At 50.3% G+C, this 15262-nt stretch overlaps 1 protein-coding gene across 5 annotated transcripts in view; it reads left to right on the forward strand.

Annotated features, from left to right (window-relative positions):
- Nucleotides 1–15262, forward strand: part of HAS3 (hyaluronan synthase 3) — a 26318-nt gene continuing 11056 nt past the window's right edge. For 2 of the 5 annotated variants that reach the window (XM_007110772.4, XM_028477703.2), the window contains exon 1: nucleotides 369–435. The gene's annotated coding sequence lies outside the window, so the exon portion shown is untranslated. Of the gene's footprint in view, nucleotides 56–368; nucleotides 436–14150; nucleotides 14259–15262 lie in introns of those variants that run through there. The other 3 variants (XM_028477702.2, XR_003676498.2, XM_055079352.1) reach the window with 3 other exon arrangements.

Below are 15262 nucleotides of genomic sequence, written 5' to 3' on the forward strand. Positions count from 1 at the left end.
GGATTTGATCTCCAGAAAAGAGAATCAAGCTGGTTGAATCTTCCAGAGAAGAAAGGTAAGTGCTGTGTTTGCCCTCCCAGGCCATTTTCTTTCACTCCCTCTGCTACTGTTAGCACAGAGTTGCCCTGATTATAGGAGAAAAGAGCCACACACATCTCAGATGAGAGAGTTTATATCCCGCCTTCAGTCTTCTGCTCCTTGAGAAAGAGGAATGCTTAGACAATGTGTTCGTACTAAATGCCTGTTGGAAAGTGCATTGTGTATTGGTGACCTGATGCCAGGTTTACTGAAGTCATTTCACACGCAGCACTCTAGACGTCTTTTTATCTCTTTATATATTTTGGCTACTGAATTTTGATTGCAGCTAAAAGAGAAGACAAAAAGGACACACCGGCTGATTGCTTCAGACAACCCCTCCCAGTCGTCAACACCTCGGTGAGGCTAACCCAGCGTCCTTAACCAGTCCTCAGCTCTGCAGGGCTGAATTTTATCACAGGGCTCTATCCCCACTCTCTGGTGACCAGGCCCAACAGAACCAAGACACAATTTCCCAAAACTCTCAGGTGACTGAAGGACTGTCTACAAGCAGGCCCACGTGCCAGTTCACATCAGGCTGTTTCCTTCTGGCCAGATTACAGACGCATCCTTAGCTTAGAAGCTTTGTGGTGAGCATGCCTTTTAAAGAGGGCAGCTCACAGACAGCGACGGCCCACAGGTCAGCCTAGAGAGCAGTGAACAGAAGCAGTCAGGTGTTTTCAAGGAATATTTCCGTTCAGCTAGGGTAGCTGGATTATTCCATTCTCCAAATCAAGGATGTCTAGAAAATCAGGATTGGGCTTTCAAATCAGAGAAGAATCTCCTTTGGACCAGCTGGATATACACTAAAAGTTTTTATTTCTTGGCTTTCCTCTAACTAAACCCCATAAAACCCACTTAAGATAATCAGATTAGGTATGTTAGATGGTTGGCTTAACTTACAACTTTATTTGCATTAAATGTATTTCAGTTCTGAGGACATATCCTAATTGATCAGCTTGATTAGACTGAGAAACTCTCTAATCTAAACACCTAGTCTACGGAGTGCCTCACAAAGCATTCTGGTCCCCTTATCTCCATTTATAAATTGCCTCTTAATTTGAATTATTTGGTAACTGGCTAAAAGCATCTGTTCTTTATTGATTTTGATGGATTCAGTTTCAGAGAGTTACCTTTTCTGCCCTTGTTACCAAACTCAGGGGGAGGATACCTTAATGTAACCCTTCTAAACACCAAATATGACCAAAATATTAAAAATTACCAAATTGTAAAATAATCTCCCGTGTTTATGTGTATAGATATCTATATCTGTATATGTCTCCATCCTTGAGAAAGAGCATGAGAATTGAGAGCTTTATGATAATAAAAACGCAAAACTTAAAAAAAAGAAAAAGGCACAGGACTCCAGGGACAGATGGCAGGAGCAGTAGTGACGCTTTCCTGCACAGGCCCGTGAGGTGTGTCTGGTTCTGTGTAATAGCAGCACCCCTGTGCTTGCCTCCCACCTCTGCCCGTCTCTTCTCCCTCTGAGGCCGCCTTCTCCTGCTGCTCCTCCAGTCTCCTCCCTTTGTCTCTGCTACAGAAACTCTCCTGGCCTCGCACCTCCGGTCCCCTCCACTGCCTTGCAGTCTGTCCCACGCTCCCCTGTATCACTCATTGGTCTTTTACTTGCCCCCGTTCCCTTCCCTGCTTCTTCCTCCTCTTCTAGGCCACCGGCACATCTCCCTTGGTCGCCAGAGGATGGCACTGTGGCAAGAGACAGGCAGGGGCCCAAAGCTGTGGCTGCAGCCAAACCCCAGGCTCTCTGCCCAAGTGTCGACTGGTTGATCAGGTTAGACTTACTGGACATTCTGGAGAGTTTCCCTCCCTGCTGTTTTGTCCTTCCTTCTTGGCACAAACTTACCCTTCTACACACTCTCTGTTATTTAATCAGAAATCTCTTAACTTGCACTCTGCTCCTTATCATCTCTCCAAACACATACTTTTCCATATTTTCGTATTCTTCTTTCTTCACCTCTCTTCTCCATTCCTTCACTTTCCTATGGCTCTGCCGACCCATCCACGTATAAGGGCTGACCAGGGACAGGAGGGTAGGAAAGCGAATCACAGACCACGACGACAACAATTTGTTGAGTACCTGCTATGTGCCAGACGCTGCACCAGGTGCTGAGAACACTGCAGTGAACAAAATGCTTACCTTCAGGGGAAGCTTACGTTGTAGCAGGAGGAGACAGGCAACAAGTAAGATAAAGAATAAAGCAGGATATCAAATGGTGATAAATGCTCTAGGGAAAAATCAAGTCGGGAAGGAGGGGTGAGGAGTGTATGGGGTGAGAGCTGTGAGTTTGGATAAGTTGTCTAGAGAAGCCCTCGCTGAGAAGTTGAAGTTTGAGTAAGGATCAGAAGGAGGTGAAGGAGCGGCCGAGAAGATACTTGAGGGAAGAGTGGTCCAGGCAGAGGGGGTGGCAAGTGCCAGGGCCCGGAGGTGAGAGAGGAGGGGCAGTGCTGCTGAGCACGGCACGCGGGCAGGAAGCGGAGCAGAGGGGGTGCAGGGGGCGACGTGCCGAACAACGTGGAGCCTGTGGACCGCTCTGAGTGCGGGGGCAGCCACAGACCTGTTTCCACCTGAAGCCCCTTCAGCTTGTTTTTGGAAAGTGCTTTGAGGCCAAGATGATAAAAGCTGTAAAATGGGAAATATATTGAGCCAGAAGGAGTTCACATCCAGCCACAGTTTTTTCTCAGTTTGGAAGCGGTGAGCCCCGTCCCTTTCACCAACCCCAACCCCTTCTTTGGCAGCAGCCGTTTCTCCTCATTGGCCCCAGAAGAAAGAGGACAGCAGACGGGTTGGTCTGGCCTCCGTCCCCCCCACCGCCCCGCTGCATCTCTTTGTCTGTGAGGCTGTGAGTGAAGGGAGCCTTGCCTGCCACCTGCAGTGGAGGGATGGCCAAGACACGTGAAAGTTGATCAGTTGGTTGGGGGATGATTCACCTGACCTGTACAAAACCAGATTGGCTGCTGCAGTCTCTTTGCACAGAAATCCAAAAGCTCAGCTGGAATTTCAGTGGCAAGGGAGAGAGTCAAAACGGGAGCTGAGTTCCAGGGTGGGCTGTGGGAGGCAAGCCACTCTGCCCTGACCACGACGGGGGCGTGGGGGGTGGTCTTCTTCCACTGCCTCCTGGACAGCAGCAGGCGTGACCTCTTAAGGGCTCTGCTGTGTCCTCCAGCGAGTTCTGCAGCCACAGAGCTTCTGCAGTCACACGCGGCAGCCTCCCTGCAGTGCGCGGCACCTCACTTCCATGCACCACTCTGCTCAGAGCTGACTGGCCACTTGGGGGTTGGGGAGTTGTCTTCTTAGAACACCAGCTGCTGCACTCTTCCCTGTTGGCGGGGCTCAGGGCTGTGCTCCGCGTACCCCGTGCCTGCCAGCAGGTGTAGAGGCAGCGCAGACCTGCACCATCAGCCCTGGAAGGGGCCGCACCCACTTATTTGAAGGGTCATCCCTCTTGTCCCTCCCCAGTGTTCTTCATGCTGACTCAAGTAGGTCCGTACTCCCGGGAGGCTCAGGTGTTACCTGCCCCCACCCCCGTGACACTGCAGTCCCTGGGGGCATAGAATAGCAAGATCAGTTACTCTGTGTTTCCTTTAGTTTGGAAGGTCTTTTTTTACCCATGAACTTGTATGATACAACAACATCGTGGAACACAGAGGCAAACTATTGTTATTCCCTTTTGGTGGAATTTGGCCCAAGTCTCCTGGGGGGCTTGAGGCAGACTCTTTTGAACATCTCTTGAATCCTATGGAGCCTCTCCCCCGAAAATGAGTATAGCAGCAAAGCCCTTTCAACTAGAGCACAGTTTGGGAAGCACTCAGGAGCTCATATGCACACAGGAGCCCCGGCATGTGGGACCCACGAAGCAGTCATTGGAACTCTGCTGACACGAGCTGAGGGATGCCGACCCTGTGCTGGCCCCCTGCCCTCAGAGTGCTGAGGAGCGGCAGAGCCCTCAGGTACAAATGCCCTGGCAGCGTGCGTGTGTGTGTGTGTGTGTGCGCCTTTCAACTAGAGCACAGTTTGGGAAGCACTCAGGAGCTCATATGCACACAGGAGCCCCGGCATGTGGGACCCACGAAGCAGTCATTGGAACTCTGCTGACACGAGCTGAGGGATGCCGACCCTGTGCTGGCCCCCTGCCCTCAGAGTGCTGAGGAGCGGCAGAGCCCTCAGGTACAAATGCCCTGGCAGCGTGCGTGTGTGTGTGTGCGTGCGCACGCACGCGCAGATAATATGTTTTATGAATTATAACAAAGTATATGTAACAAAGAAGAGTTCGCACAATCTCGCCTCCACTCCTACCCCAAGGTTACCGCTGACCAGCAGTTGGGTGTATATCCCTCCAGATCTTTCCTTCCTTTCATCCTTTCCCCAAAAGAACACAAATATACCTTATTACTGCTTTCAAAAACAAAAAGGGGATTGTCACCATAAAGAGTGTCCCATAGATTTTTTTCTTAGTCACATACCTTGGAGACAGTACTTACAGCCCCCTCTCCCCTGTGATGTGGCGTGTCTTCCATTGTATAGATGAGCCACAGATGGTTTAAGCATTTGCCTCTTGATGGTCAGTTGAATTATTTCTAAGTTCCAATGATTATTCAATGATTCTCAAGCATAACTCTTTGCATACTGAAGTGTTTCTATAGGATAAGTCCTAAGAGGTTGGAAGGCTGGATCCAGAAGATATGAACATTTTCGGTGTTCCTTCCACCAACACGCTTGTGCCGATCTACGTTCCTCCATCCTCAGCTGACACTGCTTTAATAACTGTGCAGTGCAGGTTCAGTCACCACAGCAAAGTGTTAACACCATTGTCTAAATAGTTCAGGCCCAGGAAATCTTCAGGGGATGGAGTTTTCTGTGTATCAAAACCACCGGTGGGGGCACAATAACACTTTGCAAGTATGCACACCGGCAGCCAAAGTCCAGCTACAAGTACTCGTCCTGGAGAGAAATCCTGAGCACCCGCAGGTGTATTCAAAAGAGCTCTGACTAGGCTCTCAGCTCTGAGACTCCGTCCTGAGTGTTAGGGTATGCCTTCTCAGGGGGTTTGAGGTGTCCCCAGGATAATGACCACGGTTCGCACACCAGACTCAGGACATCGGGTCTGACGGCCCCTTAAAGTATCAGGTTCATCCTGTAAAACCCAGGATGAATGATTGCTGTAGCTCTACATCACTGTACATCATAATCAGTTAACACTATAAAGAGCTTATTGTGCTCTTCTGTACACTTGACATATATTAATCCACTAAATCCTCACACTGGGCCCATGAGGTAGGTATTATTATTTTTATTAATTTATTTATTTATTTATTTATTTTTGGCTGCGTTGGGTCTTCGTGGCTGCACACGGGCTTTCTCTAGTTGCGGCGAGCGGGGGCTACTCTTTGTTGCAGTGCGTGGGCTTCTCATTGTGGCGGCTTCTCTTGTTGCAGAGCACGGGCTCTAGAGCGCAGGCTCAGTAGCTGTGGCGCACAGGCTTACTTGCTCCGAGGCATTGTAGAATCTTCCCCGACTAGGGCTCAAACCCGTGTTCCCTGCACTGGCAGGCAGATTCTTAACCACTGCGCCACCAGGGAAGTCCCGAGGTAGGTATTATTATTATCCCTGTTTTACAGATGGGAAAACTGAGGCACACAAGAGGATAATTACTTGCTCCAGATTACGTAGTTAGTGAGAAGTAGCCAAACCAGTATTTGGACCCAGGCAGTCTGGCTCCCAAGGCTGAGCTTTTAGCCACTGTGCTTTGCCACTCAACAGACACTATATTTCCAAGTGTTAAACTGTTACTATAAGTGAGGATAAAGACAGTGGTTCCCTGCTTGTTCAGATGGACCACGTATGTCAAGATAAACCTCAGCCCTGATTCCCTCCAGAGAGTGTCCACGGACAAAACCTAACCTCAAACACCAGAACTTGTTACAGATCTTGTTTTTGACCTTGTAGTTTGCCTAGCAGCCGGAGATGAGATTTGCTAAAGCCCCCCAGCCCACCTGCTCCTGTACTTTGGCAGCTTTTGTAAATTGCTCATTGAAAGGCCTCTTCTTCTTTCTGGGGGTGGCTAAGGTAGTAGACCCTTGAAGCTGCCGCGCCATGTGTGGGAACATAGAAAATGTAGTAAGTCTTCCCGTGAACTCCAGTCAGAGCCCAGAAACGTCTCCTTTGAAGGTTTGTTGTTTTTTGTTTGTTTTACCCTTCTACCTCCTGTAAGCAGGGTTTCGGTTCTCAGATTTTGGTATCTCAGAATGATAACAATGGATCGTTTTAATGCTTGTGTATGTATTTCTCACATATATACATTGAAAGCTCTATTCCATACCATGCCTTCAGAGAAATAAATGAGACTGGAATTAATGGCCCTATTTTGCAGAAGGGAAAAATAAGGTCCAGAGAGATAAGTTCTTGCAGATGGGAAGAGAAAAAGGGAGAAGCGAGTGAGTGCACTAGAGCAAAGAAACTTCTGACTTTATTTGCTAGTTCTTATAGGAACCAGTTAGCCAGCACCTAACTCCATCTCAGAGATGCAGGGGGCGCTGAGGGTGAGAGTTGTTGGTATTACGAGAGGAGGGCAGTTTGTGGGGCAGCTTTGGAGCTGCAGGAGCACCCTCTCTGCTGGGGAGCTAGGAAGAGCTACTGGGCATTTAAGTGGTTTATTAAATGATGTAAGATTTAATCTTCACTGTCTGCCTTAAGAGCTAAAACCTGCTCAGAACAGTGCCTGGGTGGGGCACATTCACACACCCCTTTATGAGACCACACACCACTTTCCAAACTTCAAAACCTATGGTGACCATGTTAATCTTAGGGAAGGGCCAGCCTGAAATTAGGCTGTCTTTACTAAAAGAACGGTGGTGCTGCTGATGCTTCGAAGAGCTGGGCCTGGGGTGAGTCCCCCGCCACTTTCCAAAGAAACTGTGTCGGTGCTGTTCGGAGAGTGCAAAGAACAAGGCGCCAGCATCAGCCATGTGGGTGTTTCTCTGTGGCCAAGGCCAGGACCGTGTGAGAGAGAGTCATGGAGACTCCATGCCCCAAAAGAGAGCAGCCCAGATCCACTACCCTAACCCATCCTCCAGGTAGGAAAAGCCCTCAGTGTGCAGAAGTCCTGTCCTTTGTGAAACAAAAACTAATCCTAGGTGTTCTGGGTAACTCCTCCGTGGCTTTCCCCCAGTTCTTCTGGAAAAAGCAGGCAGCACCTTTGCCAACAAAAAGATTATATCAACCCAATTCCAGGTAGATTCGGAGATCTGGGGAGTGACGTGCCCAGCTGGTCCTGTCTGCCCGCCTCTGTTTCTCCTTGGCTCTCCCTCCTAATTTCCACCTCAAATCGGTGTCTTTTCTCCTTTTCTTTTTTTTCCTTCTGGCTTAATAGCTCATTGGTTCATTGTTAAGTTTTTAAGGTCACTTAATTCAAACAAGTGTGGCAGGCATGGTGCTGGAGGAAAATGGATAGAGACTTGTACGCTCTGGAGCTCACCTCTGGGACTGGCTGTCTGTCTGCTGTCCTCCCAGTGCCAGAAATGCACTTGCAAACCCAGCTGAGGAGAATCCTCAGGATGTGTTCTCACGGCTGGATGTGTAATAGAATCTCCTAGGGAATTAAATAAAAAATTCAAGCCTGGGGCTCACCCCCAGTGATTGTGACTAAATCGATCTGGGATAGGGTCCAGGCATTAGTGTTTTTCAAAAAGCTCCCCAGGTTTTAAAAGTCTAACGTGCAGCAGCCAGACATGAGAACCACTACATTAGCTTATCTGGTGAGAAAAGAGGAGAGAGAGAGAGAGAGAGAGAGAGAGTGGGAGGGAGAGAGAGAGTGTGTGTGTGTGTTAGGGGGGGTGTCCTAGCAAAAAAAATCTGAGAGTGGGACATATTTTGGGAGCTCTCTATTTTACATTTGGTAGTGTATATATGTCCCTGCCACTCTCTCACTTCGTCACAGCTTACCCTTCCCCCTCCCCATGTCCTCAAGTCCATGCTCTAGTAGGTCTGTGTTTTATTCCCGTCCTACCACTAATCTCTTCATGGCATTTTTTTTTCTTAGATTCCATATATATGTGTTAGCATACGGTATTTGTTTTTCTCCTTCTGACTTACTTCACTCTGTATGACAGACTCCAGGTCTATCCACCTCATTACAAATAACTCAGTTTCATTTCTTTTTATGGCTGAGTAATAGTCCATTGTATATATGTGCCACATCTTCTTTATCCATTCATCTGTTGATGGACGCTTAGGTGGAGAATCCAGCTTCGGACCTCCTCTGTGACAGTGACTAACAGTGTCTTTAATCGAGAAAAAGGACATGAAGCAGAAGCGCCAGCACATTTAAGAACTGTGGTTGATGTTATTGTAACAAAGCCAAATGAATTTGGAACAAGGTTACCTTAAGTGGTTTTGTTCTTCTCCTGCTGATCCTGCAACTGGGGCTGTAGGCTGGGATTGCATCCTGCTAAAGTCCGGGAAAGTGAGTGTGCGCTTGTGTAATGAGCAAGTATGCGTGTGTCCGTTCTGTGTACAGTATGTTACGTGCACGTGTGGGTGTGGACGTACCCATTGGTACTGGCATGGGGGTAGGTTTACAGCACCCAGAGGAGACAGCCTCTCCCCGGGCAGGAGTGCAATGCTGTTGACATCATCATTCTTGGAAATACTTTTTTTCAGGAAAAGCATCCTTACACGGTACTACTAGAGCCCACATTTAGTGCACCTGCCTCCCTTCCCCAGGATCACCGTGACCCTGGACGAGGGGCTGAGTGGGGGCTGACACCAGCTGGGCTGTGCCAGGCAAGCCGTGTGCCCTGGCTCTGGGCTGTGTTGCCAGGAGGAGGGAAGAAGGAGTCTTTTTATCATTCACTCAGAGTTGCTGGATGAGCAGGCACAGCTCTACATACTCCCCTCTTCCCTGCAAAAAATTCTCGCAAAGGAACAGTGGGAGGGATTTAAATAAAGCAAAGTACTGGAGTTTTGGCTGCCACTAATCCTATATCCTGGCCCTCCCAACTCCCCTGCTTTCTTAGTAGACTGAGGTTGCCAGACTTTTTCTCATGAGCCCACGTATGATATGGGCTGTATCCCACCCAGCGCTAGTTTAGAAGGAAATTCTGTGAATTTACAATTCATATCATTTTAAAATAATCTTTTTATTACAAGACTATTATACTTATTTATAGAATGTTTGGAGAATACAGAGAAAAGGGCAAAGAGAAAAAATTCATTGTTCTACCACCCAGACAAACCTGATCTTAATATCTGGGTGAATTTCTCTCCTGCCCTTTAATTCATAGGATTCAAAAGAAAACAACGTAAATGTAGTCATTCATACATGACATTTTTTGTATCCTGCCTTTTTTACTTAACATTGCATTATAAGCATTTTTGCCTATTCCTACATTCTCTTCCCGAACATTACATTATATTTAGTAGCTGCACAATATTCTGCCAAGAAGGTAGGTTATGTTTTAAAATCGCCTTCTGGATTTCTTTCTGCATTCACCTGGGGGAGGGAGAGGAAGGAAAGATGGCCAGGAAGAGCTTTTCCTGTTCAGGAAATCAAGAAAACATCTCCAGGTCTGGCTTGACACTTGGTTATCCTTCTGTGTGCCCTTCTAATCCTGACCTTCAAGCCAGCATAAAAGAACCTAGCCCCTTAGTAGGAGCTGGCAGCTCTGCCTCCAGCAGAGCAGAGGCCCTTTAATTTGAAATGAAAATGACTCTTCTATCCAAGGAGAGAGACTGGAGTTAAAATCTAACCATTGTAACTGCAGGACAGAGAAGTCCTTAAACCTGCTTCTTCAAACGTAGCACTAGAAATGGTACTGATTACAGAGTACTTGTCGGTAGGAGGGAAGAGTTATGAAGGGATAACTTTGCTTGGTAGTAGCTGCCTTGCCGCTGTCAAGGCACACGCTTTCCACTTGGAATTATGTATGAACTAGTGTGGCAGATTATTAGGCTGCCTTGAGGAGGAGGCCCTGTGTAGTCAGCTGGGGGGCATAACCAGCTACTCTTTGGCGGCCAATTTAAATTCACCTTCATTACCTTCAAGAGGTTTTGATTGTGGTCAGCCCAGAGGAAGTGGATGGGATGAAGCCCGGAGGGGCTCGGGGAGACCTGGTGGCTCGGCTCCCATCCCCCATTCTGCTTGGCTTCGCCGGGTGCCAGGGTGGAGCACTAAGGCGTGAGGTCACAGGGGGAGGGGCGGCCTGTGGAGCTAGCCCGTCCTCTGCCCCTCCCCCGCCCGGTCGTTCACTAGGCTGCCGCGGAGCCGAGCAGCTCCTGGTTACCGGCTGGCAGGGTTGTCCCGCAGCTTCAAGCCCGAGTGATGACCAGGGATCCATGGCAGGCTCCTATTGGCTCCAAGGTATTTGAGTATTTTCATGGGTTTGGATCTGAAAATTAGTTGAAAGGTGAAATATATGTTTGTGGTACTGTCAGCTTCAGTCATCTCAAAACCTCCAGAGCTTTGAGAACGGCCCCCTCCACCCTCCGAAGTCTCTTTTCCTTGATTATTCCTCCACCAGTACTCTCACTTGTGCCCAAGATAGTTGGCACTGCCTGCCCTCACCTCCACTTCCTGAGGGCAGCACCAACAATTCTCACAGCTGCCCTTTCTCACCCCTTTTTTGTGGTTTATCTGCCTCCTAACAGGTCTCCTGCCCCACTCCTAGTCCTTACCCCAAAACACCACTGGCGCAGCCATCCCCAAACAATACTTTGAACCTCTTACTACCTTGCTCTGACATCTTCAATATTCTGTTACCTACTGGATAAAGTCCAAACTCCTTATTCAGTCATCCAAGGCCTTCCAGAATCCATCCCTAGCTTCCTTCTTCTCTGCAGCTAGACTTTATCAGGCACTTTCTACAGAGCAGGCACCGTTGCAACTTCTCCAGTGTAAATTTCTTGTTTCATCCAGACCTCTCTTTGCTGGCCTTCAAACACACCTCACCCATTCCTCTACCTACTCTTGTTCGTAAGCTTTGTTTCCTGTCTAGAATGCTCTTGTCTCTCTACACAGTCAGCTCAAGTCCTCCATGAAACTCTGCCCAGCCCATACCAGCTCACAGAGATCTCTTTCCCGAAATCTTCAAACTCTTGCAGTTGGATTCTCTCATCAACATTTAATTATAAACTTTCTTGTACGGTGACTTAATTTTTCAAGTGTATTTGTCTTCCAAACGGATAACCATCTAGATGTCAGGGACCAGCCTGAGACTTTGCAGTGCCAAAGCATCCTTCTCTGCTCAGAGCAGGTCTTCAGTGTTTGGTAAATGAATGTTGAAATGCCGCATGAATCTTCTGCTACAGAGCTGAATAGGAGGCTTACCCTCCGGAACCTGTGTAAAAGCCAATTCAGCAACCTCTGAATTCACATTTCTAAGTAATTGGGTATGGAATTAGTCCTATTTCTAAATCCCCAGTGGTAAGCAGAGATAAACGTGAGCTTTATTGTATCAGCCCCTTAAGGATTCCCCTACCCATCTCCCCCTGAAGAGATGAATGCAAATAGGACGTGGCAAAGTGGATGTCAGTTACAGGCAAATCCTGCAGGGCCACAAAGGTAAAGACTCTCCAAGCTGCCTGATAACACCAGGTTGCTGGCCCTGCAGACCAGAAAAAGAGAATTTGCTCTCCGGGGGAAGCCATTTAGGGGGCCAAGGCAATTGATATGGGCAGAGTGTTTACTGTTCTCATAATGTTGCATCTGGACCTGCTGTTCATTTCGGAGGTTTTAACTGACTAGTGAGGTTGTGCTGTACCAGCGCACCCCCTATAAACCTCCCTGGAACCAGGTGTGTGAGACAGGCACTAAGCCTGTGGGACAAATTTGGAGCCTTAGAAATTAACTAGGCACGAGATGATCCTGGAGCAGCCCCAGGAAACTTGCACCCAAGAAGTCATGTTGCTGTGTTGCTGAGGGCAGACGGGACCTTTCCAAACTGGCTGCTCTGTTCCTTAAGCGTCTAAACAGGTCACTTGCAAGCAGCCAGTTGGTTGGATCTGACCCACAGACACATTTGGCCTGGCCTGTGGAGTGCTTTTTAACGTTTGACTTAGTGGCTAACACTTTAATATGAGGAGATTTCACGTAAAAATCTGGATTTCTGGCTTCTCAACAACAGAGCACCTGGCCACGCTGGGCCCTCCCTCTCAAAGGGACATCTCCTTTAAATGGGACCTTGGCTCCCCACCAGGCCGATGCACTCATCTTTGTTGCTGCCCAGCCCCTGCTTGTTTCCCCTGTTCTAAAATTTTGCAGATGGCAAATTTGGGTGGGAGGTAGAATCAGATAGCTCCTCCAGTCTCTGGCAACTCCAGGCTCTGTGATGCCCCTGGATGTAGAGGCGGTGGCCTAGAGCTCAAGGAGTCCGTAATGCAATTGAGACAAGGCATTTTTCATGAACACTGATCGATCTCTGAACTTCCTGTCACCAAGTGTCACATCCTGGAGGGATAGGCATGTAGAATCCATAGCATCGGCAAGCAGATGCCATTCTCTGGTTGAAGTTGGCTGCAGTTAACCTTTACTGAGCACTTACTCTCAGTCAGTCGCTTCAATCCTTGTGACAACCCTGTCCAGTAGATACTCAATCCCATTTCTGGGATGAAGACACTGAGGTTAGTGCCACACGGCTAGGGGCAGAACTGACTCCAGAGTCGTCCTCTTAACCAAGGGCTTCTCTCTCCACCTGTGCATTGTTTGCTCTTATTAGGGCCCATCTGAGGTTCAAAACACATTCCCATTGCGAATACTAGTTTTAAAAAGCACACAAAGAATGTTTAAACCATGTAGCATATTAGTGATGATTTTCTCAAGCAAAAGCCAGAAGTGATTTGGTTTATGTAACACAAGATGCGGGGTGGGGTGGAGGAGGTGTGCCAGGGGTCTGCTTGCCTGGGGGACTGAGGGGTGAGCTCTGTGGCCCAGAGTGAGTCAGGGTGAGCCCCTAAGACTTCTGAGAGGAGCAGCTTACAGATTGCAACTCAGGTTCCTATAAATTTGTTGCAGCTTGGAAAAAGTGATGGAAATTGTCCCAGGTGTATCTGGAAGATATGTAAATTCGTTTTTTACTAGTCTTCAATTATAATACCTCCAAGATTTTATGAGATTTAGAAACCCAGCATGTTTCAGCTGGTTCCAAACTAACTTCCTCTGCTAAGAACTCCCCACCTCCCCCCAACCCCATGCAACCTCACCTCACCTCACCCAAGTCTAGCACCAGCTTTCGGGAGCTTGGAAACCTCTGGCGATGAGATCAGTTGGGAATTTAGGAGGTCATGGATGTCGGAAATAAAGGTGTAAAAAGGAGAGGAGAGTTGGTTTTGGCTTTAGGACACCGGAACTTCCAAGGTTCTTGCAAAACCATTGCAGCTTTTTAAAAAGCGTTAAAGTCATCAGCGCCCCACTGCGGGATTCAAAGCTAAGCTTGTCACAATTTCACAATTGTTAACACGTTTGACCAATCTTTTTGTATTTAACAAGTATTCTGCGCCTTTTTTTTTTTTTTTTTTTTTTTTGCCGGCAGGAAGGTTCTGGGGTCTGGGCTTTAGGGAGTACCCTCTACAGCGCACAGTCCCTTCGCGTGCTGCAGTGGAGGGATTTCTACCCGCTCGCCCGCTTTGCAGAGGGGGAGGCAACTGAGAGTCACAATTTTGGAAGCCCTTATGGGTTATACTGAAGTTAACTACGCTTCAGGTTCTAGTTGAGCACAATGACCACCTCCCCCTGGGCAGTTGGTCCCGGAACGAGCGCGGAGGAGCTCGGCTTTCGGCCCCGGTTGGGGAACCCAGTTTCGGAGGGTGCGGAGACTCTTGAGTCTTTGCGAACTGGAGTAGCCGCGTGCACTCGGGACCCTGCGTCCCACCGCGCGACGGCCGCGTGGGGCTACCTCCGGCCGAGCCGGGAAGGAGGTGCTACCTCGCGGCCCTCGGGGGAGCCCTCCCACTCTTCCCAACTTTCCCGGCCCCAGGGCCGGAGGAGGGCGCCTCTCCCGGCGGGGACGCGCTAGGTACTTAAAGGCGGCTCGGCAGGGCCGGAGCTCTTCAGTCGGAGCGCGCAGTGGCGGCGGCGCACGGTGGAGCGAGGCGCGGCGGCGAGGAGCGGGAGGAGGGGCATGGAGCAGCCGCGGGCCTGCTGAGCACCGGAGCGCGGGCAGCCGGCGGCACGGTGAGCGCAGGCCCGGCCGGGCGGCCGGCTGCCTCGGAGGGGCGGGCCGCGCGGGGTACCCGGGCGCGCCGGGCTCCAGGGGTGCCTCTTGATGAGACCCGCGGACCCCGCCGGCTCCTAGGGCCGTGCGGGCGCGGCGTCCAACGCCGGGAGGCGGGCTGAGGGCTGCGGCATCTCCAAGCTTCCCGGCTCCCGTTCCTGCAGCCCCCTCCCCGCTGACCCCTCCTCCCTTTCTTCCTCCATCCTCTCCTTCTCCAGCCTCTCCTCCCTTCCTCCCTTGTGGCTCCTGTTTTGTGAATGGATTGGGAGGCGGGCGACGGTGAGGGGCACGAGGCGGGCTGGAGTCTCTCCCTGCCCCAGGCCCGCCCAGGGGTTCGCACCTGTCCAGGCACCAAGATGCTCGGCGCCCGGGTTTCTGCGGGTCAGCCGGCGCACGGCCGCACGTACCCGCGGCCTGGCTCCCCTTCCCTTGCGGGCTCGGAGGGGCCGGGAGGGCGGCCGGGCGTAAAGGAAAGAGCCCGTACCCCGCGCGCAAGTTTCCACCCCGACGCGTGTGGGCCCCGCCGCAGGGCGCACCTGTCAGCTGGAGAGGCTGCAGACTGGGCAGCCCCGCAAAGTGTCGGGAGTAGATTGGCGGCGTGCATCCTTTGCTGGGGTTTTTCTCTTTCCCTCATCTCTGGGGGTGGGGGGAGGGCTTAGGGAGCGCCCCCAACCTCTTGCCCTTGAAGCCGGGTGCGCGTTAGCCTACCGGGGCCGAGCTCTCGTGGATCCCTTCCGAGCGAAGGGTATGGGGGGCAAGAGGCTCCCTCCGCCGGCTTGGGGGTGACACGGCCCCCTGTCTGGGCAGGGCCACCTGAGGCTGAGCCCCGCACCAGCGCCTGATTGCACGTGGGGTCTCCAGCTGCGGGACCTTCGTGGGTCCTGTGTGGCGTAAGGGTGCCGAGGTAATGTCTCCACTTCCTGAGCAGGGGAGGGGAGGGTGTCCCGCCTGGGAAAGGAGGGGG

The sequence above is a fragment of the Physeter macrocephalus genome, chromosome 17 (genome assembly GCF_002837175.3).
Source record: "Physeter macrocephalus isolate SW-GA chromosome 17, ASM283717v5, whole genome shotgun sequence".
Classification (NCBI taxonomy): Eukaryota; Metazoa; Chordata; class Mammalia; order Artiodactyla; family Physeteridae; genus Physeter; species Physeter macrocephalus.